General features: G+C 37.0%; 1 protein-coding gene across 3 annotated transcripts in view; it reads right to left on the reverse strand.

Annotated features, from left to right (window-relative positions):
- The window catches only part of LOC145680979 (uncharacterized), a 94,063-nt gene that overhangs the window by 55,036 nt on the left and 12,784 nt on the right, over positions 1–26,243 (reverse strand). The gene's annotated exons all lie outside the window — the stretch shown is intronic.

Here is a 26,243-nt window from a genome sequence, read left to right on the forward strand (position 1 = left end):
TGTAGCGTGGATATCCACTATTTTGAGAAAAAGAAAAAAAGATTGCCGCCGTTTTTAAATTTTTACGTTCTTATGCCGTCAAAATCTATACAAGAAATTTAATGTGTCTCGTGCTTGTACCCTGAAAATTTAGACTTAAAAGACCGAAAGTTGTATCCTGTAATGTTTGTGTGGTACAGGCAGATAAACAAACAAATGTAGATCGAGTCATCTCAGGAGCCTTAGTAACGTTTGCCAAATATGATCACCAAATATATTAACTTAAAACAAAGATATATTTCATGTATTATGGAATAAATGTTTCAAAATATCTTATATGGCAAGTATTTTACAGCGTAAAATAAATGGTTTTGTTGTTGAAGTTCACTTCCGATACTTTGCGCGTTCAATTACGGGAATTTCCATAGCACTAGCAAGACGGTTCTTTCCCGAAAATGAATTTAAAACAATTAACAAAGAGATAATTCATATTTTATAAAGTAAATGTTTCAAAATGTCTTAAATGAAATTAATATCTTCCATCTTAAAATAAATAGTTTTATTGTTTAAATATGCACTTCAGATGCTTTGTGCGTTCAGTTGCGGAAATTTCCCGAGCACTTCTTTCACGACGGGTTTTCCCCGAAAATGCAGCTTTCTTTACTGTACATTGACACTTCCACTAGTACGGAAGTTTAAATTCAGTACTTGAAATAGTAGCGTTACATAGTTTTCGGAACTCCGAACATTCACTTCCGAAGCTTCTTAAATGTGACAAGAATTTTTACGCTATTGCTGGTGTTGATTCTACAGAATGCTCATTTGAAGATTAGCAACTAATGACGGAACTACACTACACTACTGTTGTTGGCAAACAAAATTTTACTGAAGAATACTTGTGTTACCATCAAATGTATGAAATAATACTAATGTATTTACATATTTACTGGTGGTACAAGCACGCATGGCCTTAAACTCGTCAAATATATAAAGGATAATGTTCCCCGGCGTCGCCGAGCACATTATTCACGGAAAATATTTTCTAAAATATAAAATTGCATATTTTACTTCAAATAGGCTATAAACACAATCCATACATTAATTTGTTCTGTAATTATCACAAGCTAAGGTAAGCTTTTTATTCATTCAGAGCAGTGTTCGAAGTGGAAAAAAGGCAGAGGCGGTATGTTTTATTACGATTTTTACCGGACATACCACCCATCTAAATGTTCAAATACAATAAGGGTATGTTGCCTAAAATATTGCATTTCTATTTGCGTAATGACTCAAGATCATGGAAGAGCTTCTCTCTATTTACGGGAGGGGAGGATGGAGAGGATTTGCCTTCCGTCCCAAGCTTTCTGAGAAAAGTAAATAATATTTCCTTATGTTGTGTATATACACGAAAATGCTCAAAAACCGAGTTTTTATTTTAACAATTTCCCCCGGAAGTTCCGCGCCTTACAGCAGACAACCCCTAAATCCGTCCATGGTCAAAACACGGCATTTATATGCACTAAGGTAAAAAGACACGCACATGCGTAAGAAACAAACAATTCAATATGGCACAGCAAAATATAAAATGCAAACTCTACATAATGGCTTCATCCCTGGAGGTTCAATGTTGTTTTGGATCTGCTTCATGCTGTTGAATTATCTGCACTTCTGTCTCTCGTACAAACTAAAGATTTCACAAATTTTTCCAGCTTAAACTGTTCCACCGGAGAACCAACTAGTTTCAAGAAAAGTAGGCTATTTAAAAGTCGATTCCTTACAGCTGATAAGAAGCTACATCAATTTAATCTTTATTTAATATACAGAACTGAACACTTACGAAAACAAACTTTTTTGGCTGTATTAACTACATATATTTTCGGTTGGGCCCATGATTAATTCCTTTCTGTCAAATGGTCCTCATCTGCAACCAACACGAATTCTTGAGTAGAAGCAAGGGGTGAACTTTGAGGACACCTCATTTTAAAAACAAAAGGTAGGAATCAAGGAAAAATATAACAAAATATTGGTGTTGCCAACTTAGAAATTACTTCATCATAAGCAGGGTTGGCAAAAACCATGGTTTTTATTAAAAAAACCAAATAAACCGGTTTTTTTGGTTTAAACCAGGTTTTTTTGGTTTAAACCAGGTTTTTATGGTTTAAATAATTTGCTCTATATATTCACATCATATATGGACAGAAATAAGTTTGTTTCGCCTTGACGTTATTATGCAACAACCGGGTTATGCTGGAAGGGGTCACATAAGCTTAAAGCGGAATAAAAACCGCTTCTCGAGTTACACCCGAGAGAAATTGTCCTCCATTTGAACTCGGAACCAGGACTAATTGGCCACAAATGCGATACGTCTACCGACTCACTCATGAAGGAATCCTGATAAAAAAATACGTTGTACTGATCTTTACATGCTTCTTAATATAACTGTCAAGAGTCATTTCAGAAGGACAAAAAGATAAACAGTTGCACAAGTGAAACCATTACACAGAATTACATATGAACAATTTCAAAGTACTACGGAGTACAGAAGAACTAATTTAGTTCAAGTTAGTTAACGACTTTTATTGGTCCAAATTAAAGAAATACACCGACTTAATCTGCATATCAATAAGAAAAGTGAGTAAAGATACGAATTATTATTTGAGAATTATTTGGCTCAGACTCATTTATACATAAATAGATACCAAAGATACTTATTTCACTAAATGCCTCTCGTGGGGTCTGTATGACCCCCCCCCCCCCCGCACACACACAAAAAGTACGGCATTTTCGATTTTTTTAATCAATAGTAAACATTGAAACGCAACAACATTTAGAATTTTTCTTCGATTGCAATTACATAACAATAATAACAACTACAAAAAATCACACAATAAACATTTATAAACTTATAAAAAAAGTTGCTTTTGTAGTATAATCTTTTGGAGTAATGAATGGGGAGTTTAGGTCTGAATATAATACGAATAATATACGGGAGTGAAACGTGATAACCCATAAATGTGTGTTCATCAAGATTTTACAAACACTTACACTTTTACGAACATTTTTTTGTTGTTTGGTTTAAACCAGTTGGTTTTTTTAAAAAAACCAGCTGGTTTAAACCTTGGTTTAAACCATGGTTTAAACCACCTTGGTTTAAACCAGCCAACCCTGATCATAAGAAATAAAATCTTTGACGTGCAAAGTTATTCGTCAATTATTGTGAACAAAATGGATTTATTAATGGTATATTAGCATCCACTTTCCACTGACGGTATGTCTTGATCACTGAAGAACCAGAGGTGGTATGCCTTCATCAGTGAAAAAACAGGCGGTATGGCATACCACCGCAAACCGTCTCACTTCGACCACTGATTCAAAGCATTCAGAACTTTATATAGGCCTAACGTTGAATGTTGCTGAATACTTAAACATGAAAGCATCTAATTCGCCCAAGGAAAGTCCAAGATCTGATAAAAATCACTTTCAATGTGATCACCTTAGTTGTACCAATAATATACTAACAAAAAGCTCAAAAACCCATGTGGGTTTTAAAGTGTTTTTTTTTTCAGGTGGGTCCAACCCGAAAAACCCGGTAGTTTTTTTCGGGCTGGGCCCACTTGGCAGGGTTTGAAAAAACCCGGGCTTTTTTGAAAAAGCCCAACCCACCTGGGCCCATATGGGTTTTTCGGGTGTTTTCGGGTTTAATTGGGTTTTTCGAAATATTTCAATGTCTTTGGGGTAAAAGTGTTAAAATGTGATTTATATTTCAAGATTGTCAGTGTCACAATTTGCAACAATTTTCTACTCTCTGCCGTTTTGAAAAAAGGGCCGCCATTTTGAAATTTTACATTCGATCGCCGAGAAAATCTATTAAGCAAATTTAGCATATCTTGTGCTTCCACCGTCAAAACTTCAACTTAAAAGACTGAAAATTGCGCTTCGTAGCGTAGATACTAGCTGTTTAGAAAAAATGGCCGCCATTTTGACATTTTACGTTGGTATGCCGCCAAAATCTATACAGGAAATTTAGAGTGTCTCATGTGTGTATTCTGAAAATTTTAACTTACAAGGCCGAAAGTTGTACCCTGTAGTGTGTGTGGTAGAGGCAGACAAACGAATTGAGTTGATTTTGAGTTTAACGTCCCTTTCAGCAGCAAGGCTATATGAGACGGAACCTACTGATTAAAGTGGAATCCGAACCACATGAGCTCCCTCCGGGAAGCAAACCCGGATCCCACGCCGAAGACGCGCACACTAACCGCTTAGCCATGAAGGACCTCGGCAGACAAATGAACAAATGTAGATCAAGTCATCCAGAAGCCTGACTGACGTTCGCCAAATATGAATACCAAAAGGGGTCTATTAATTTAAAACAAAGATACAATTCATGTTGTATGAAATAAATGTTTCAAAATGTCCTACATGAAATTAACATCTTCCAGCGTAAATCAACCTGCCACATTTTCTCCATGAGAATACGGGATACCGCAGTTCCCCTCCTCAACTTTCCAACACAATGAATTGAACTATAGTCTGGTTATAAACAAAAGTGTAATAGACCGCGGTGGCTCAGTGGTAGAGCGTTCACCTCTGGTGCATGGGGTCCCTATTTCGATCCCAGCTCGCGCCAAGTGAGCTTTGTGGTGGACAAACACCTTGTGCGTGGATTTTCTCGGGATTCTCACGTTTCCTCCCACTTTCTTCATTCGTCATTTCATTCATTTCTCATCATCACCGTCATCTTAAGCATAGCTGGCATAACCGTGAGACTAAAACTAAAAGATTTCATTTTATTTATTTGTTTTTTCAATAATATAATAGGCGAAAGTTCACTAAGCAGCAGCTGCTTTTCTCTCTTCGTACCCTGCAATTAATTGTATAGACTACAGATGCCTAAAAACTTAAGATGTGCTATAAAAATGCTTTACAGGAAAACAATATGCAAATTATTTAAATCAGTGGTACAATCTACCTTCAATATTCTTCGCGCATTTAGCAATATTTATTTACATGGCTGTATTTGCCAAACTTACGTTCGTCAGTTTAATCTGATGAAAAGCTGATTTTTCTCCGTGTCGTGTGTAATTGTCAGGACCAGATTTACATTTTTCTAAGACCTGGACCAAAGCACAATTGTGCCCCTAGCCTCTGAAAAAGATTATAATTCTTGTTAATTTATCTAATGTGTTGCTGGAGAACAGGTCAGCCATCTTCCCTGTGTTTGTAAATGTAGAAACACTCTTTTTTTTTTTTTTTTATTTATGTTCTGAAGAGTATCCGAGTATCCATCAAGTTGAATGGAAAAAGTAGCATTGCAAATTTCACTCGCTATCAAGTCGAACAGGGTGGTGTAATAACTTCCTCGAAACTGCTACATGCAACAGCGTACTGTTCATTCACTAATTACAGGATTCCCAGCCAATGTCAGAATTTTTTATTTTTCACTTTTCGAATAAGCTGATATTGATAGCAGAAATGTAACGGAGTTAAATACGGACATTTCCCTGTCCCGACTAAATTTACGGGGACGCGGGACACTCGGAGCCCAAAAATGGGACTGTTCCGTTTTTTACGGGACGTATGGCAGGCTTAAGCGTAAAATAAATAGTTTTATTGTTGAAGTATTCATTTCCGATCCTTCTGCGTTTAATTCGGGAATTTCCCGAGCACTTCTTTCACGGCGTGTACACCAAAACTTCCACTAGTACGGAAATTTGAACTCAGCACTTGAAATAGTAAGCGTTACATAGTCTTCGGAACCCCGAGCATTAAGCTTCTTAAATTTGACAAGAATTTTTACGCTATTGCTGGTGTTGATTCTACAGAATGCTTATTTGAAGAGTAGCAACAAATGACTGAACTAAACTGTTATTGTTCAACCAGATTTTAGTTGAAAAAACTTGTGTTTTACAGCAAAGGTAAGAAATAATACTAATAGTTTTACTAATGTATTTACATATGTAATATTAGTACCGGCACCTATGACCTTAAACCCGTCAAACGTATGAGTGATAACGTCCCTCGGTGTCGCCGAGTCGGTGAGCACACTATTCACGGAAAATATTTTCTAAAGTACAAAATTGCTTATTTTACTTCAAAAGGCTATAAGCATAATCCATACATTAAATTGTTCTGTAACTATCTCAAGCTAAGTTAAGTTTTTTTTTAAATTCATTTAGTGCATTCAAGGCTTTATAAAGGTCTTATGTTGACCGGGTTTTTTCTGGCTGGGCCCACTTGGGCAAACCCTTGTAGTCGGAGGTTGGACTACTTGTAGAACTGATTTAAAAAATACATAAAATAATTATCACGGAAACAATTTTTTATGTTGTATTCAGAAAACAAACAAAAGGTTATTTGTTAAATTGAAGTTCTGAAATTAAAATCTCGCAGGCATTCGTTGATACAGTACATGTTGGCTCTCAGTCTCCGTACAACTTGGAATCGTTCAACATGAGCTTTATGGGGAAAAAAGGACATCATTTGGAGCAAATTTATTAAAGTAACTCAAACTCCATCAGATAAGAGAACGACCATACGAGCTCGTTGCAAAACGTGTAAGAAAGAAATGGTTGGTTTAACTCAAAGAATGAAGAATCATTATGAAAAATGCAATGCTCTGAAAAACCTGGAAACCCAGACGAATGGTGAAAGTGTTGATCCGAAAATTGCTTCTGATGATTCTAAGTCAGTGATGTGGTTGAAATGCAACTGGGAATTTTAGATAAGAATTAATTTTGTATCAACAATATCTTTTTCATTATATTATAAAAATTTTATTTCGTCCCTCTTCCCCAAATGTTCTAAATTTTCTTAAAAACTTCACCTTTGCATGGCTTGTATGAAGGGACCAGGCGAGAAAGTGCAAGGTATGGTAATTGCCTGCGTAACTAACCATTAAAGCGTGATACTTAGATATCCTATTGTAACATCAGTGGGACAATTTGTTCGTTTGTTTGTATGTATGTACCACGCTACAGGGCGCAATTTTCGGTCTTTTAACATTAAATTTTGAGGGTAGAGGCACGAGACGTCAGAATTTGCTGTATAGATTTTGACTGCGATCCGACGTAAAATTTCAAAATTAGTGGTTCGGATCCCACTTTAAACAAAAAGCCCTGTCTCATATAGCCTTGTTACTGATGCAAGACTATAATCAATCAAACTAAACAAACTAATTTTATGCGTTTCGAACAGGCTTGGGTTGCAGGATAAATTTGGCTCCAACTGAGTTTTTATAAAATATTTTTAGATATGGGGCGTTCAGAGCACACGGGATCCAAGTCCATTTTCAGACAGGTTCACTTTTACTCAGCAAACGCGCTATCTTCGTAGATACGGGTAAGAAATAAATGAAACGAAAAACACGTAAAAGGCTGTTAGAGAGTGGCGTTTGTTTAGAGGTCATCCGCCCCCTATGCTGAATTTCAGATTTTGGGGGCAGTAATGCAGATTTAGAAACCTTTTGCTGAGCAAAGTTTAACATAAAAAATTTCAAGCCCTTACACCGAATAAATACGGATTTTGATCAGTTATAATCCATTTCCATTGGCCGTAAGGAGCTATAGGTCTATATTGCTCTCTTGTATATTTTTTGGCCCAAGGATCTACTTTCGACTTTCGGGCCTGCTTAAAATACTGGAAATTGGGCCTAAACAACTTTCCAGTTTTAATCATCTGTATGTTCTCCGTATTTGTTCGGTGTAAGGACCTCAAGCTTACTCTGTTGGACTTCGCTTATCGAAAGATTTCTAAAACTGTCTTACTGCCCCCAAAATCTGAAATCCAGAATGGGCATGGGGTGGTTGGCCTCCTGTCCCACTAACGCCTCTGTCTAACGGCTGTCATATGAAACTATCCCACGCCCTTTCGCATGGTTTTAATTACATTTGTTTTGGACTCTTGACTGCGCAGATATTAGTTTCGAAATAGAATCCATTTGCTGAGCAAAACTGAACTTTATTGAAAATGGATTTGGATCCATTGTGCTTTGAACGGCCCAACTATTATCTATCTTCAATAAACTATGACTCAAAAAACAACCAATTACATAGGCTTGCAGAGAATATTCTAAAGTTAGCACAACATGAAGTGTGCTTCAAACATTACTTTTTGAATGTTTATTATTTTAAAATAATTTTATTAGCATCAGTGTTCTGAAACAGTACAGTAGAACCCCTCTCGTCCGTCCTCGGCTGGTCCGCCACTCCGGTTGATCCAACCGTGCTCCGATTCGTCGGTGATTCATGAGGCCCATTGTTGTTTACTTGCTATTACCGCATATCCGCTTTAGTGCTCCGTCATCTCTTGTATCGTTTCTTTTGTTGTGTGTATTTTCTGTACTGTACTGTGCAGTCTTCAGTGCTTGCTGTTCTTTTGGTTTTACTGTAGAGAACAATACAGTCAGTTCTGAGTTCAGAGATTGTTTGTTTTACTGTAAATCCGTATTATTCTGTATTTTCTGACAGGGTTGGCTGGTTTAAACCAGCTGTTTTTTTTAAACCAAAAAACGAAAAATGTTCGTAAAAGTGTAAGTGTTTGTAAAATCTTGATGAACACACACTTGTATATTATTCGTATTATATTCAGAGTTAAATTCCCCATTCACTACTCAAACAAATTATATTACGAAAGGAATTTTATATATATATAAGTTTATGAATGTTTCTTTTCTGATTTTTTGTAGTTTCTTATTATTGTTATGCAATTGCAATCAAAAGAAAAATTCTAAATATTGTTTCGTTTTAATAATGTTTACTATTGATAAAATACATCGAGATGTCGTACTTTTTTGGGGGGGGAGGGGTCATACAAATCTCACGAGAGGCGTTTATTGAATCAGAAGTGTCTTTGGTATCTATTTATGTATAAATGATCAGAGCCAAAGTGGACTCAAATAATTCGTATCTTCATTCACTTTTCTTACTGATATGCAAATTAAGACCTTGTATTTCTTTAACTTGGAATAACAAAAGTCGTAGTGAACTAACTTGGACTAAATTAGTTCTTCTGTACTCTGCAGTATTTTGAAATTGTTCATATGTAATTCTGTATAATGATTTCACTTGTGCAACTGTTTATCTTTTTGTCCTTCTGAAATGACTCTTGACAATTATATTAACAAGTATGTAAAGAGCAGTACAATGTATTTTATCAGCGAGTCCTTTGTGAGTCGGAAAACGTATCGCATTTGTGGCCAATTAGTCCCGGTTTCGAGTTCAAATGGAGGACAATTTCTCTCGGATGTAAGCCATGAAGCGGTTTGGAATCCGCTTTAAGCTTATGTGACCCCTTCCAACATAACCCGGTTGTTGCATAATAACACCAAGGCGAAACTAACTTATTTCTGCCATGTGTGACATAAATATATAGAGCAAATTATTTAAACAAAAAAAGTTTTTTTTTGTTTTGTTTTTTTCAATAAAAACCATGGTTTTTGCCAACCCTGTTTTCTGATAATCCGACCTTTTTTGCGTCCGACCCTACCCCAGTCCCGAAGGTGACGGATTAGATGGGTTCTGCTGTAATCAAATTTTGGAACAAAAATCTCACCCGCCTCCACGAAACGCAAGCTTAGCCCCTAAAGGCATAACTAGGAAACTTTCAGAAGCGGTAACTCCGAAATTACTTGCTTTAGGGCTAAAATAATCGCACAACCCTATTTCTGGTGAAATCCTAGCCCTAAAACAAGTAACGTGACCCCCTTTGCATTTAAAAATTTCGAATAACAAGCAAAGATGTCCGCCACGATGCTTGATAACACCATCTGATGTGTCAGACCACTTCCAAGTTTCATCATTCCCCCTCAACCCGTTCTCAACACACAAGGATGGTGAGGACTTTTGTTTTGCCGTGAAATCTCTACAGTAGGTACATTTTAATATTTACCTAAAAGACTTACTGCAACCAAGAAAATACTTACGAGAGTCACTGGCAAGGGTGTAATAGAAGCGGGGTCGTGATATGAAATAAGTTAAGAATTACTAATCTATACTGAAATATTCTGCACCCAGCACAGTGTAGTCTTAACGAGAATAAAATAAATGAAAAGTTCCGTTGCAAGAGCAGAAGTCTTAATAAATACGTTATTACACGATTTTTAAATATGTTTAAAACATTTTGAACACCTTTTTCATTTTTTAAACATGTTTTGTTATTTTTTCAAAAAAAAAAAAATTCAACCCTATTAAATATAATGGTAGCTGTACAAAGCTGAACCAACGCTATGCTGCGTACTATCTTTAGTGTGAGAACAGTGCAAGCAGTTCATCTTACGTAATTGCTCGGTACTCCCAACGCATGTAAATACCTAGGTATACGGCGTAACACACAGCAAAGCATCTCATCTGACAGTTCACATCGCCACAATCCTTGTACTTTTACTAGATTTAAATTTGTTCGATACTTTTTCATAAATCACCTCACCACTGCGATGCTCTGATTGGCTTACTCAGTATATTTTACAATTCCTTTGCTGTTAACAATTTGAAAACTAGTTCCATTCCACTAATGATTTGTATACACGGTAAATGGATAAAATCTGCTAATATGCATAGTCAGCCAACTTTCAGTGTGAGACATAAGATAAAGTCTTCAACAAACCTCCAACCTGAGATAACCACCACAAAAGCTACGTAATGGATGAATTCTGATGAAAGGCAACGGAAGAAATGAAAATATCAATTGTGCAGAGAGATGATTAAAACTAGTTGGATAGAGGAAAATTAAGTGACCGGTTGGCGCGTTCTCTGTAAGAGAATTGCGAAATGAAATTCCGAGTATGTTCCTAGCCTTATTCTAGCATTGAGTATATTAGTTATAATATAGTCAATGTTAGAATAATTTGCATGATAATTTCTAAGGTGCAGGTTACAGGATAATTTCTTAAGTGCTGGTAAGTACAAGTTTCCAATCACTGAAACGTTGCACTCAAATCGAGAGCTAGAATGTGAGAAGCACCACTCAGACTACAGAAGATTCTCTGAGAGAGATTTAGACTTGACTGTAACATTAACACAAACCGCATTTTTACTTCTGTAAGAATCTGTTTTTATATCCATACGTTTTCCACATTTTATTTGTTGCTGAGTACACTGTCGTACGTTTTCGACTTCCGAACTATGCTATGCATTACTCTTGGAAGTCTTACTGAACGGCTTTATCCGTCCGTCTGTTTACAGGTATCAGAGCAAGGACGATATACATCGAGAGTGTTTTTTTTGCAATTGATCCAGCGTCCAAAGAATACGTTCCATCTCCTCCGTTAATATTACTCAAACTGGAAGTGGTTCGAATTAATTTCCAGTTCCAACGTTTATCACCACAGAACAAAAATTGTAACAAATGGCGAGAACTGGTTCCTTCCAAATGATTCAGTGTCTCAAGGTAACGCACCATGAAGTGGTTGAAATATAACTTCCGGTTTCAATATTGGTTTCCACAGAACATAAACGGTAATAGATATCGAGATGCGGTTTTCTGCAATCGATTCAGCGTTCCAAGAATAAGTTCCATCTTGTCCATTAACTATTTATTCAAACCGGAAATGGTTTATTAGCTATTTCTAGTTTCAACATTTACCATCACAGAAAAAATATGGTAATAGATAGCGGCAATCGATTCAGTGTCTCAAAAAAGCATATCATTACAGTTCGGAACACACTATTAAAACCGTGAGTAGTAGAAAACTACTATTTCCGGTTTCAATAGTGCTTTACTTAGAGCAAAAAGGTTGAAAATTTTGCAAGTAGTTCAGCAGTGAATACTGAAGAAAAGATATGTAATTCAAAATCATAAGTACGTGTAGTTGAATAAATAAATAAATAAATAAAAAGCACATCCGACAGAATCAGCATCTTTGGAATCAATAAAAATAACAATAGTCTTGAAACTGCTGTTAAAGAAGCGAACTCTTGTTGAGATTAGTGAGGACTGGTGCTTGACTTCTTGTATTGGGCCAGATGGAAAAAAATAGCTGGAAAGTATCTTCCATGGGGGTGTAGGTCAAAAACCCAACAGAAAGGGGAAACTTCGACAAGGTCATCCAAGTTCCAAAGCATGAATTCTAATAAGCCTGGTAGGGTTGTATCGTGTCAGGTACAGGCTTTCCAAAGCTAATGAAAAAAAGATGTACGAAATCACGACGAAAAAATATAGGAGGTTTCGTGAAGCCGTGAAAAAGGAACATTTCAGTTATTTCCTGGAACATTTGTGCATTTGGAACATGTTGAAAGAACTCATATAAATATATTTCTACCTATTGGAAGGAACATTAGGTCCTTCACTTTCCAGCATGAGGAACTTGTCGTGAGGCAGTTTAGATGTGTTAATAGTTTTCGCAATAGCTTGAAAAAGATGTGAAAATGTAGCGTGCTCCAAAAATGCACTGTCCAGGTAATGAGTAACAACACAATTGGTTGAAAAAGAAAAATATCGAATGTGAATATCAAACTGTCTATCAGTTGCTGCGTTCGTTGTTTCGTCTACAGCAAGACTGAAGAAGTTACCGGAAGTTTTAACATCGTACAACAGTTTTTCTTGTAAATAGGGGTCAAGTAAGATGGGATGTTCCACCAGACATCATTCCTTATAAAGTTAACCCTGTATGCTCAATAGATGTCACTGAAGCAGAAAATTGGATATCAGAAAAGAAATGACTAAACAGACAACGCAGAAATACCGTTGTACCCTTCCTGGAACAACCATCTGAAATGTAAAATAAAATCTAAAATGTAAACATTCTGCAGCTGGCGCTTTTAAGGTAAGATTTGATTATGTGTAACTTATTCTATTATTTGCCTACATTAGTGCAAAAAGTAGTGATACACGTAAATAAATTATTTGTAAGTCTGTAAAATCACTACTCCATAGAACTTTTTAATGAATAGAAACTAGTTTATTTTTTTGTTCTATTTTTTAGGTGTATGAATACATTTTGCGCTAACTGTACGAGGAGGGATCAAATATAAATGGGATTTTTATTCCTGAACATCAACAGTTGGTAGGATGGCCGCGGGCTTCTGCTGTTTAAGCGGGACCTCTGGGAGTGGAGAGAGCGTGCTGTTACATATTCCTCGCAATTTCGTCAGTACCGCTCATGATGTCGGACCAGCGAACCCTCCACTGCGCAACGCATAATTATAAAATTTCTTGCTCATGAAGGAGTTACAGTGGCAGAAATTTGCCAGAGATTGACTGCATAGTTCGGGGATCAAACATTGTCAAGGACGCGTATGTATGCCTGGCATAAAAAGTTAAAGGAGGGACGAGAACGTGTGGAAAATTAGCAACACGATCGCCGTCCTCCGACCAGCATTACGGACGAAAACATTCGTGAGGTTAAAGGCATTATTAACGACGATCGACGAGTAACAGTATCAGAAATCGCAGAACAAGTCGGAATCAGTTATGGGAGTTGTCAAGCAATCATCAAAATTGACCTACAGTTCCGTAAAGTGTGTTCCAGATGGGTCCGTCACCTTTTGACCGAAAATCTGAAGTTGAGACGTTCGGAGGTCTGTCAAGAGGCTTAAAGCAAGATTTGCGGAAGAAGGTGATGCATTTTTGAGTCGCATCGTCACCTGCGACGAAACATGGGTTCACCACTACACTCCTGAATTCAAACAAGCCAGTAAGGAGTAGCGGAGGAAAGGGGAGGCAGAACCAGCGAAAGCCACGACTCGACTGTCGGCTGGCAAGGTTCTTTCAACCGTTGTTTTCGATCGGCGAGGCATTTTGCTGATTGACTTTTTACATGAGCGACGCACAATAAATGCTGAATACTACTGCGAGATGCTGAACAATGCGAAAGTTGCATATCGCCGCAAAAGACGAGACCAATCGATTCGATAGATCCTCCTCCTGCATGACAATGCGCGACCCCATACTTCAGCTCGAACTGTCTTGAAGCTACAGGAAATGTACTGGACTACACTTTAACATCCTCTTTACAACCCGGATTTATAGCCCTGTGATTTCCATTCGTTCAGACCGCTTAAAGAAGCTCTAGGAGGACAACGATTTGAAGATGATGAGAGTGTGAAAGAGTTCGCGCCACTGACTGGTGACACGACCCTGTTCTTTTTACGATGAGGGCATCAAAAAGCTGCGACAAATGCATTTCCAGGAGGAAATTATGTGGAAAAATAAATTTTAAGTGCCTTGTAGTATTCAATAAAGGAATTTAAATAACTAAAAATCCCGTTTATATTTGATCCACCCTCGTATATTGTTTGGTGTAATTATCTTCAGACAATTAGCAGGAAAGGACGAAACACAGAAGAGTCTCCATTCAACCACTCTATTGTGGAGACAAAACCCTCCAACCACCCACACCTTATTTTCTTATGTTATTTTCACAAGTGGAAGTAGCAACGCAACAAAAATTATAGGTGGTTTCGTTAAAACATAGGAAATAGAGAAGTTTATAGGAAGAGACGCAAATATATAGGAAAAATAGCATTGGAAAACCTGCAGGTAGCATTGGCAACGCTTTCCAGCTTCCAGTGCAAAAGACGAATGATGCTGAGGCAATGATCTGAGGTAAGTAAAATAGAGTATCAGCTGATGACGCGCTAAGTTAAAGATGGCTCGTGCACTTCAACTTACAACCTGAGAATAGGATTGGTATGGAATGCACCAGTTGCCAAAAGTACACCAAAATGATGAACAGTATTCAGTTGACGTAATGTATTAAGTGTGGCGGATCCATAAATAATACATCGATAGTCCAATTTTGAGGGATTAGGCTATGATACAGTCGTAGAAGGATAATGCAATCAGCATCTCAAGAAATATTGGATAACACTTTCAGAAGATTAAGTGCTCTTAGATAGCGATATTTTAACTCTCGTAGATGAAGTGCTCAAAACAGACGGTGATCCAAATGAAGCCCCAGAAATCGGATGATTTACGCAGTTGCATAAGCGACAAAAGTAGACATATTTAGTCTTGTCGATGGAGAAAGTAAATCCAGTGGATGTCGATCAACGTGTAAAAGTATATTCAGAGTGAGTTGTAATTGAGCAGCAACACGGAGATTGTAAGAACGACAATAAATTGCCAAGTCGAAACATACATTTCATGAACGGGAGCTAGTATCTGTGTACATGGTGTATAGCACCATTTACCGTCACAGCAAAGACACTGCCTTGTGCAACGCCATTTTCTTGCAAGAAGTAATCGAAGAGGGTGGATCCTAGTCGGAATCCAAAGTATCGATCTCCAAGAAACTAGTGTAGAAAGAATCTCACACGACTTCTTCACGGAAAATTTCATAATGCCACGTGGTGTCACATGGCGATGGCGAAAAGCATCCTGAATTGCAATCTCACTATGATCAGTAGTGGAATGGATATTCCGGAAACCGCACTGGAGAATCGAAAGTAAGGAGTTAGTTCCAAATACAATACTAAGCGCAGGGCGCAAAATTTCAGTCAGATGCACTCGCCAATCCGAAAACGATGGTCGCCAGTATCATTACATTAGGGCAGACATTACATTAGGGCATAAAATTTCAAAACCACACAATTAGATTCACGATAATCAATTTTCAGACTCCACGTTTGTATAACGTTCTCTCCCTGCACTGAAGTACCAGTTGTCGATTGCAGTTTTCGGATCGAAGTCCTTAAGCAAAGGACCACTGATGGAAATTTTCAGCATATCATCCAGTGTGTCAGTCTTCAGTGAATTCCAGTAGGTAGTCTTAACTCTATTGAATCTGCTGAAGCCTCTCTCACATGCAGCAGTACTCACAGGAAAAACTGCACAACATGTGACAATTGGAAACAAATTTGAGAAACTCGTAATGAAAGGAGGGGCGAATTACAACGTTGTGAAGACTTCACTTTTTATGTCATTCCGTGTTTTCTCTCACTTAGTGACAATTATTTTCGTGAGAATCAAACTGCGCAGCCCTGTGAGCTTAGGCAGAAACCATTCCTACTGAATACTGGTCGCCAGCTCTAAATTTTTAGTCGCCAATGGCGACCTTGAAATTATGGGCCCTGCTAAGCGTGTATTGGTCATTTTCTCCAATAACTTGCATAAGCAACTGGCCTATAACTGGAGCTGGATATTGACGATTTTCTACGTTCCAGAATTGGAAGAGTATAAGCTTCACGCCAGGCTGCAAAAAGGATTATTCAATCAAGATACGATTACAGAGATCTAAAAGATATTGTTTGCGAGTGGCAGGAAGATTGTGAACATGTATAGAGTCTGGGTTAAGTGCAGTGGTATTAGTGCTAGTAAGTGCAGTGGTAAGTTCAGCAGCAATAAAAGGCAAGTGGCAATCTTTATTATTTTGTGACGTAAAATGTAAAGGTCTATATTCTGTTCGTGTTTTCACTTGTACGACATCAGGCAAAATTAGCCGAACTAGAAACTGTAGGAAAATGCTGACCTAATTCATTGGCAATCCACTTCTGGTCAGTTATCAGTCTTGCACAAGGAACACAGGAACGTCGACGGAAGTGGAATAGCTCTCAAGATGATGAATTCTAAACCAAACCAAATCATTGACCTATCTGCAGTTTGTAACAATCACTCCACGGAGCAATTATTATTCTTTATACTTTAGAAACCATTGAAATATTTTTTTTAATAATAAATGTTATTTGGGAAAGCCAAAGTATATTTTTTTTTAGTTAAACATCCTTTCTCTTAATCTTCGAAAACCGTTTGCCAACGAGTTCCAGAAAATACGGTTGGTTATATTCTACTCCTTTTTGGTTGTACCGACCACCCACATCACTGAAAAAGGCCAGAAACGTTCCTTCGCACTTTGGCCACGAAGAAAGCACACCGCCCCAGTTTTTAAAAAAAGAAAGAAAGAAGCAGAGAAGTGGACAGTGGTCTCCAGAACTAACTGTCATCTAGTGGAAACAACGCCACCCTTCCAACGGACTTTTTGGAAGGGGGACATAAGCCACCAATACAACGACGAGTTTGCACTTTTAAAATAAAAGAAGAAAATTGAAAAAGAAACACCCGGGAGAAGTCAGTCAGTTCGAACTCCGCGGCACTAGAGGACTAACACGTAATAAAACTACACACACATACACGCATTTTTTTTAAAATTGTAGTTAAGTGAAGTGTACAGCCAATATGAATGGCTAAATAACTTTAAAGTGGTATTCTGCAAGAGATTCATTCGGGTGCTGACATAATTCACATATCTGCAAACTCTACATATATATACATATACATATATACACTACCCCCGAAAAGTTTCCGTACAAAGTAGGTTTATGTATACTTTACGTGTATTCGAGAAAAAACAGACATATCAATGGTATTTATTTTTATCAGGAACCTACAATATATATTTGAGAGGGAAATACAGAAATTTAACAGAAATGGACCATTGTTTTGTCAAAAATTTAAATCTTTGATTCATCAAAGTAGCCTCCACGTGCTGTGATAACAGCTTTACAGACTTTGGGCACGCGCCGTATTAGTTTCTCTAAAGTTTTGGGCCTGATTGCTATCCAGGCTTTGCGAAGACACTCAAATAACTGTTTCTCGCTAGAGGAACGCATCTTTCGAACTGCCCTATCAAGCTCATCTTCCAGTAACTCAATTGGATTACAATCCGGTGATTGTGGGGGCCACAACATATTCTTGAGATCTCCCTGTTGCCCTTTTGCTGACAAATACCCTCTACAAAGTCGGGATGTGTGTTTTGGGTCATTGTCTTGCTGCATGATGAACCCATGACCAATGAGCCTCTTCCCAGATGACACTGTGTGTCTGATCAAAATCTGATGGTACTGTTCTTTCTGCATTGCATCCTGTATTTGCACTAAATCCCCCACTTGATTGTTACCAAAGCAACCCCACGCCATCACAGAACCACCCCTGTGCTTTACCGTTGGCAAAATACACTAGGGAAGCAGTCTTTCGCCCTTGGAGCGACGCACGAAAACCCTGCGTCTATGACTGAAGAGCTTAAACTTTGATTCGTCAGTAAATAAGCACTTGTTCCACTGCTCTGGACCCCAGCTTGCAAATTTTCTTGCCCACAGCAATCTCTTCTTTCTGTTTTGAGGGCGCAAGAGCGGTTTCCTAGTTGCCACACGACCGTTTAGTCCCGCATTAACTAACCGCGTCCGAACAGTTTTATAGCTGATCGGTTTTACGCTAGTTTCGTTCACTTCAGCTTGTATTTGGGGCACTATTTTCAACCTGTCGTGTTTGCTTGTCACTATAATGTACTTGTTCTCATTTGCAGTAGTACCTCTAGTCCTTCCAGATCCTGCTCGAGAGCCATTTTCTCCTATTTCAGCAAATCGTTTTAAGGTATCATGCACTGTAGTATGGGGTATTTTCACTTTTGCGGCTATTTCCCGAGTTGTATAGCCTTCTTGTCTTAAAGTAACTATTTTTGCTCTCGTTTCAATGCCCAATTCCCGTTTCGTACTGGGAATTATGCTGACTAATAGGGAACACTTTACACCTCACTTCAACACACACACACACAACTGGCGTGCAATAGACAACTCCCAACAGTGAGATCTGAGAGAGAAGTAGACAGCGCAGCTTGAGAGACACCTATGAGGCATTTATTGTGTGTTCGACCTTCAATTTCCAGTGTAATGGCCGTTTTGTATCGCACGCGTACGTAATGCACCATCACAACGGCGCGATATTTAAGTTTATTTTTCTTAATTCATTCACAACAATCCAAGACCTTTTCTCCCGTCGGATTCTAAAATGTTTTACCTTTCATTTGTGAGCAAATTGTAATGCATTCTTAGGTTACATTTTGAAAATTTCATAATTTCGTGTTTGTCCGGAAACTTTTCGAGGGTAGTGTATATATATATATATATATATATATATATATATATATATATATATATATATATATATATATACATTCACTCTGCTAACAAACATTTTTTTTTTAATTCTTCTTAATGAATCAGTGGTAGTGGCGCATTTTCTGTTCAAGTCTACATGTGAAATTAAATATATAATAAATTGTTATAAAACAAGGTTCTCAGTGATGTGGGTTGGAAATTTAGGAGGAACGAAATGCAACCAGGATATTAATACCGGTAAAAGACCAGAGACAATGAGGAGACTCCCGTTTCGGGATCCGAGATGTAATGGTGAAGCACAGTTTCCTAAGAAAGAAGTGGGACGACTAGAGGAAACAGCCCTCATCATATTCATGGAACATCAAAAGCATGTAAGATTTATGAAGATACTCGAGGTAAGACGTTTCCATTTCCTTGTATTGAAAAAAAAAACATTAGACGTGCGATGGACATCACTGTGTCATTTGCCCACTGTTATTACCATTAATTCCACCACCTTTCTGCGGCAATTCCACACCAAATCATGTGTTGGCGGAATGACCTTCAAGGTAATTATTCTAGAAATCAATGAACATTAGTTCCAAGGACGTGAATTAAGTATTCAATAATTTTTTTTAAAGTGCAAAAACTATAAACTTGCTTATATCATTCAGACTTTTAAAGACTGATTTTTTTTATCTAACTAATTTATTCTACAAATGGACATTAATTTCCACGGATCATGTAATTGTATTGTTTCATTATTATTTTTTTTATATCAAATTAAAAACTATTATTTTCATCAGAGTTTTGAAAAGTATAATGTCTAATTCAGTCAATTTGTTACAAATATTCTTATATTTTGTTATTAATTATTTTTTTTTATTTGTATACTTTTGTCCAATATGTATATATTTATTTCCTGTGCGTATCGACAACATATTTAAGCAATTTGATATTCAGTGATGTTACTTAAATTATGTGTATATGTGTTTATGCTTAACGAGACAGATTTCTATCAATTCAAACTTTAAATCTCTTCTTTCACATGACTAGTCATTACAAAATTAAACACCATTCTAATTTTTCCTACTATCCCTTAAAGTCTCTTCTCATAAATAGGCAAGGCCGAGGCCAAATAACTATTATTACTTATTCTAATGAATCAACTGGTTGTTCAATCATTTTTTAAATAATTTAGATAGATTTGACCACTTTATATGCAAAAGAAACTTATATTTTTAGTTTTAACAAAAGAAATCGAAACCAAAAGCAATTCTAAACAAAAGCGTAAAAATGTGATATTTCAGTTTAAAAACAACAAGAGTATATTTTTTTAAAGTATCACTAAAATTATACACTTTGTGTGTTTTCATTATTTATTTAAATGTTGTAAACTACTTGTGGCTTATTAAAAAATCATTCTAAATAATTATTATTCGTGCACAGAAAGGAGGAAAGGGGGCTTGAATCAGCTTTTAATATTTAACAAGATTAAATCCTTTCACGGTCATAATATTTTTTTTAAATCCAAAATTAATTATTACCAGATTCATATCTGTTGTAATACTAGAAGCGGTTCAGTATTCCTTTTCGTTCCTTTTTAGTGCTTTGTTATTATAACTTTGATTTGGATTATTAAATTTAAAATTTGTTAAATTTCAAATTTAAATATATAAAAGTGAGATTTGTTAAATTCGCTTTCAAAATTGCCTTTCTCTGAAATTAAATTTTAACATTAAATTTGGCTGTTAACCAAAAAGGGTGTCTATTCATTTATGTATGTCAATATTTCACCCATTTCATTTCATAACTAAAAATTAAAGAACATTATCTATATCTGCATTACAGGTATGTAATCAGAGTGATCTTCGGAAATTCAAAATTTCTTTCAGTACATTTATTATTATTATTATTATTATTATTATTATTATTATTAGTGCGTATTCTTATCAGAGACGAGAGCGTTTAGCTCTACGCTCATGATAAGGCATTTCCGAAACTCACTCTGATCACCGCCTTATTGATTGCATTTCAGCTATGCAGCATGTATTGCATAAAAAAAAGATTTGGAACAAAGCATTTTCTTCCACTTGTACTTGTAACATATTTTTAAATTCCACTCTCAAGACGTTCCGTTCTCTAAAAGCCCTAAAATCCGTTGGAGAAGGGTGGGTCTTAAAGTAAAATAAAAAACGAAATATATTTTCTTTGGCGCGCCGAGAAAACAAAATCTCGCCTCCGTAGCTTTTTTTTTTGCTGAACCGAGGTTTGACTCCAAACGGACTCAAACCCCGGTAAGGCTCAAAGTGTTAAATATATTTTACAAGTTAACCTGGAGACATAGTCACGCCAGCTCTGTCATATCGCTTATTTATTCAAGTAGCGGGCTCTGGCATTAATACGATGAAACTGAACAAATTGTCAGCAGCAGGAGTAAGATTGAAGAGACGAAGCGCTCAACGTATTTCTTCTGACCACCACGAAACAGTACGTTTTCGAAGAGTCCCATCTAACAATGGAATCGGGGCATTAGCAGCAGCTACCACACTTGCGTGAAAAATTTCAAGGTGTTCATCAATAGAAAGCTGGGAATCTGGTATAAAGTAAACGCTGCCAGAAAATTGCCCTAATCGTGGTGGAGATTGTAATGAGGAAAATGACTACATTATAAAGCTGATAACCTAGTGAGAATGATAGAAAAATAATCACTGCCACACAGATCATGGCAAACATGCCACTGAAGACTAATTGCAAGTCGTGGGCTACATCCAGAAAGATCAAGTTTCTAGGGCAGTGGTAAAATGTGTTGGACTGCCATCGTTTAATAAGATAAGGTGTGAAGCGTAGAGAAAATTTACAACTTCCCGACCTCGAGGCTCGGTACGAAAGGAACCCTGCAGTTCATGCTACCAGTCCCTACCAGAATAACTGGATATAAAAGTTGACGATATGTGTCATCTAGATCAGGCGATGTAAAAGCTTAAGGCCGTAAGATGTGGGTGTTGAGGAGAGGGATTGTTGTCCGAAAAAAACTAGAAGAGTTAAAACCTGGAAATTGCTGTTCACCTGTCGTCCTTGTTGTGGCGGTAAATTTCGTAACTTGAAACAACAGAAGATTGAGTAGCAGTAAGGTGAGTTTCATGTAGACTGAATGACAGTGAGAAGATTTTTACATTCTTCAAAATGGGTGGAATAGCCATTCATATTTCATTATAGAAGAGTCATTATTGGTTAAAACTTAGAACTTTTATTGTTTCCCCTTTTCCTTCTTCCCTTTATCAAGATGAAATTTATCAAGTTCGTTCCTCTACCATGTCTTCAATGCGGGACTAGGTGAAGAGTGTTTCTGTTTCACAGTAGAGGTGGTGGAATACAATAGGCTGAGATTTAATAAAATGCTCAACTGCTCAGTCCGATGTGTACTTAGTAGTAGTACATTTTAGGTTGTTTAGATGTACGACTCTTTAAGAATGGCCCCTCAACAATCGTTGAGTAGGATCCCTGGAACTATATCATGCAGCGGTGGTTTGGACAGTAATGGACATTGGTGACTACTGTGGAATGCTCACTGCTGGATCACAAGTATGAGTGCTTACATCAACAGTCAGTGTTCCGTGCGAACGAACAGATTTCACAGCAGATAAAATGACCCGGTTTGATGGTGCTTAGCCTCAGCAACGGAAATCTTTTCAGCAATCGTAAGTACACGATTAGTTTTTCGTCCCTGAACATCAGACTGTCATGAGATCAAGCTGGATGTGCTGTTTTACAAATGACATATTTAGGCCTGTACATTGTGTTGGAACCATGTATTGCGTCAAAACAATTGCCACAGATAGCAAAGGCATTGCATGATGTAAATGAGTAGCAAATTCCGGCGTTCAAAACAGCCCAAAGAAGAAGGAATGTAAGGTCTCTCACCTTTAAGTGATAGCTTTTGATGATATTCAGCTGATGATGTGCTTCAACTTGTATTGGAACTATGTCCAATGTGGTACACTTGAGGAATAACTTTATTTGTCATTTACAGCCTATACAAGAAGAGTTCACTTTCTAAGTGCGAATATGCCCGGAAGAAAAGCTTCAACTTCCGTTTGCTGCAAATGTCTATGTAGAATAAAAAGTGTCACTTTATTCAAACTATCAGTATCTTTTTCTTTGTATCTTTAATAACTAAATATTGTGGGACATGTTCCACCATCATCTTCGCGTTCGCTTTCTCTAACTTATTATTTGTATCTTTGGCTTTTAATGGGGTTGGTTGCTAAGCTATGTTGCTAAAGTAACTATAATTTCCTCCACTTCCCATCATCATTCTGCAGAACCAACGAGGTGGGCAGGTACTACGTAACATAATCCTTGTCAGGAAGATAAACATTGAATCTAGATCTAATGTGCGAGGAGCCAGCGCCACTTCTATCCTTAGCTGATAGATGCGTTTAAAGAGACGACCATCCCACCGGCTCAACGTAGAGGCTAAACGTCTTCGAAGCCCAACATTTAAGGGTCTCCACTACAATGAAATTAAACTACCGCTAATTTTAGTCTTTCTGTAATATCTTCAAAACAGAGAAAAAAAAATCCGAAAAGCAGAAACGTAGTGAACTAGACAATACGATTTTGCATGTGATGCCGTTATCATAACTTATGTATCTGTTTTCGATTTGCAACTGTAGATAGACTTTTAGCATTTTTTGCGGGTTCTGTAAATAGCGGCATACCAAAGACAGGTAGATGAATTGTGGCAAAGATATCACATGTAAAATCGTATTGTCTAGTTCACTACGTTTCTGATTTTCAAATATTTTTATTTGTTTTGAAGATATTACAGAAAAACTCTAAAATTAGCGGTAATTAAATTTCGCGGTAGTGAAGACCCTTAAGAGCTACAGAAAATTTTTTAAAAAAAAAATTTCAGTCTTCTAAATGGTCAAGAATTATTTTTACATATTTCTTAAGATAAGAAATTTGCATCAGAGGAAGAAAAGCAAAACCTTAATTTCCAAACCTATAAAAATAGAGGATTTAGAATTCATTTCGCTTGTGCGATTCTTCTGTACTGAAGCAAGGAAATCCTCAGGGAGGGAGGGCTAACTAAACTAACGAAAAAGACTAGCCTCATAACAGGAAGACTGGGGATGATACTTTGCATAACATAGAAAAATTACAAGAGAAGATTTCATGAAATCTTAAAACAGTACCCTGTTGTAAGAAACTTAAAGAGTCAGGTTAACACAGCAACAAAATAAAAACTATTATAGATGACGTTGATAGCAGGATGAAGCAGACGATGTGCTTTTATCAGTTCTAATGGAATAAATTACGATAATTACTTTAGTTCACATTTATATTTTCAGCATGGACAGTGACTATTGTAAATTTTTTCGGTATAACATTTCTGACATTATGAATAATATACATTTGCTATAACGCTAGGTGGACAAAAAGTGAGATGGGAATGGGGAGTCCACAATCCATCGCGCAACCATTGGCAAATGCTCATATTGATTATCGCTGAAAAGATATGTAATTTAGAAATCAAGAATCGAATTTATGGGTAATGATTAAGAACATGTCTACCAAAAGTTTACAACAGAAACTGTTACATAACAGGAAAATATTATTTTAAAGATTAACCTGTAAAGCAATAGCGAAAAATTTCAGAAAATTATCGTGCACTACGTTCCTATTTTCCATAACAAAAGCATTCTGAGCAACTTTATTGTTCCGAATTGTTGCTTATCTTGAAATACGTAAAGTGTGAACCAGTCAACCAGCACGAAAAGATCGCATGAAAACTGATAACTGTAACGAATATAACACTACTGACAACTGTGAGAGTTTATGCTTTGGCGTGCTGCTGTTGAAGGTCACCTGAAATAAAGTACAGAAACTGCATTGAAAAAAAATGTGGAACTCACGCAAATACCAAGTTAGATCAACAGTATATGCAACTAAAATACGGCACATCGCCTGACTTTGCTCACTCAAGCTCCTACGATCCTCGCTTCATCACCAAACAAAACCCCATCGTGAAAGAAATCTAGTAAAATATAACGTTTTTTAAGCAGTTTGAGATTAATCTCTCTACGAAAACGCTGAATTCATAAGCAATGATTACTTTCCTATAGTAAACCTGAACTGGAGAATGCAACATTGCTTATATATGTTACTTGACTTTAACGTATTAAGGGTTTATTTCATTCAAAAGATACGGTACGTGTAGTAATTTTCTCTTGGTATATTTATTCTAAATCTGAAATTATTTAAGAAATCCTGTATGTAGACCCTCAATCATGTAAGCGAGGTATTAACGTGCAAGGAACATTAAAACTGCTCGTCATATGATGCACTCACTTATACTTGGGTTTCTATTTATAAAGCGTAATACTAAAGAATAGTTGTGAATATAGTCCTACCCTTGCCACTTCGGTGTCTTGAATCCTCTCTTCGGAACCATATTTCACAGTGGGGCACAAAACAAACCCTTTGTGCAAGTACAGCTAATAAAAAGGAACACTAGTTACAACAAGTTTTTATGGTATTTATTTCCATTTCATATTTTTATCCATACTGTAAATCTGTACATATGTGAGATGCAAAAGCATTGAAGATATTTGCAGTTATTCTCACCAAGGAAAATGACTTATCTGAAAACAGCTGGATTCATTATCTGCACGACTTGATTGGTTTTAAGCCTCCTTTGCTCACCTTAAAGTCTTTAATACGCTCATAAATTCCTCCCATAATTTTTGTTTTACGTTTACTCTTAAGGAGTGAGGATAATTTATCCCCTAACTAAATTCGAGTATACTTTTAAAAAATCTGACAGTAATATTCCTTTCCTCGCGTTCTGCTCACAATTTTTTAAAAAGCATTCTCTACATCGTCTGACAAGTTTGCATATCTATAAACAACTATCGAGATGTGTTACAAATAATATGATTGGCTAAATGGTGACCAGCCTTTAAACAAGTCGCCTATTTTAATGTTTAAGGCGAACAAGGAGGTTAAACTCCCCGATAGGGATACAGAATAAGGTTTTAGCACCGCTCTGGGAAAATGGATAACGAGAAGGTCGAATCGTTAGCAACTCACGAGTGATCCAGAATATGCCCTCAAGAGAGAGACCAAGACCTGTCGCGCCTCGCACCATGGATTTTCCTAATTATTGGTAAGTACAAAGTGGTCATATACACGCGAAAATGTCTCCATCTTTATTTTACATCACAGCTACACTTGAACGTAAGATGACAGGGCTGCTAACGTATACAAATTTTATATACAATTGCAGACCAGACCAGAACATTGTAAGCTGCCTCTCAGAGTTCATTTTTCTTTAGAATGTCGACGGTGGGTTTCGTCGCTAGCGGATTGAAGTGTACAGCGTGGTCCATGTCTAATGTGGCGGAACAGTTTCTACGGGACGTATAATAATGGTGGGATCTAAACGAAGGACCA

This window comes from Thermobia domestica, chromosome 3 (assembly GCF_964235325.1).
Source record: "Thermobia domestica chromosome 3, izTheDome1.hap1.1, whole genome shotgun sequence".
Taxonomy (NCBI): Eukaryota; Metazoa; Arthropoda; class Insecta; order Zygentoma; family Lepismatidae; genus Thermobia; species Thermobia domestica.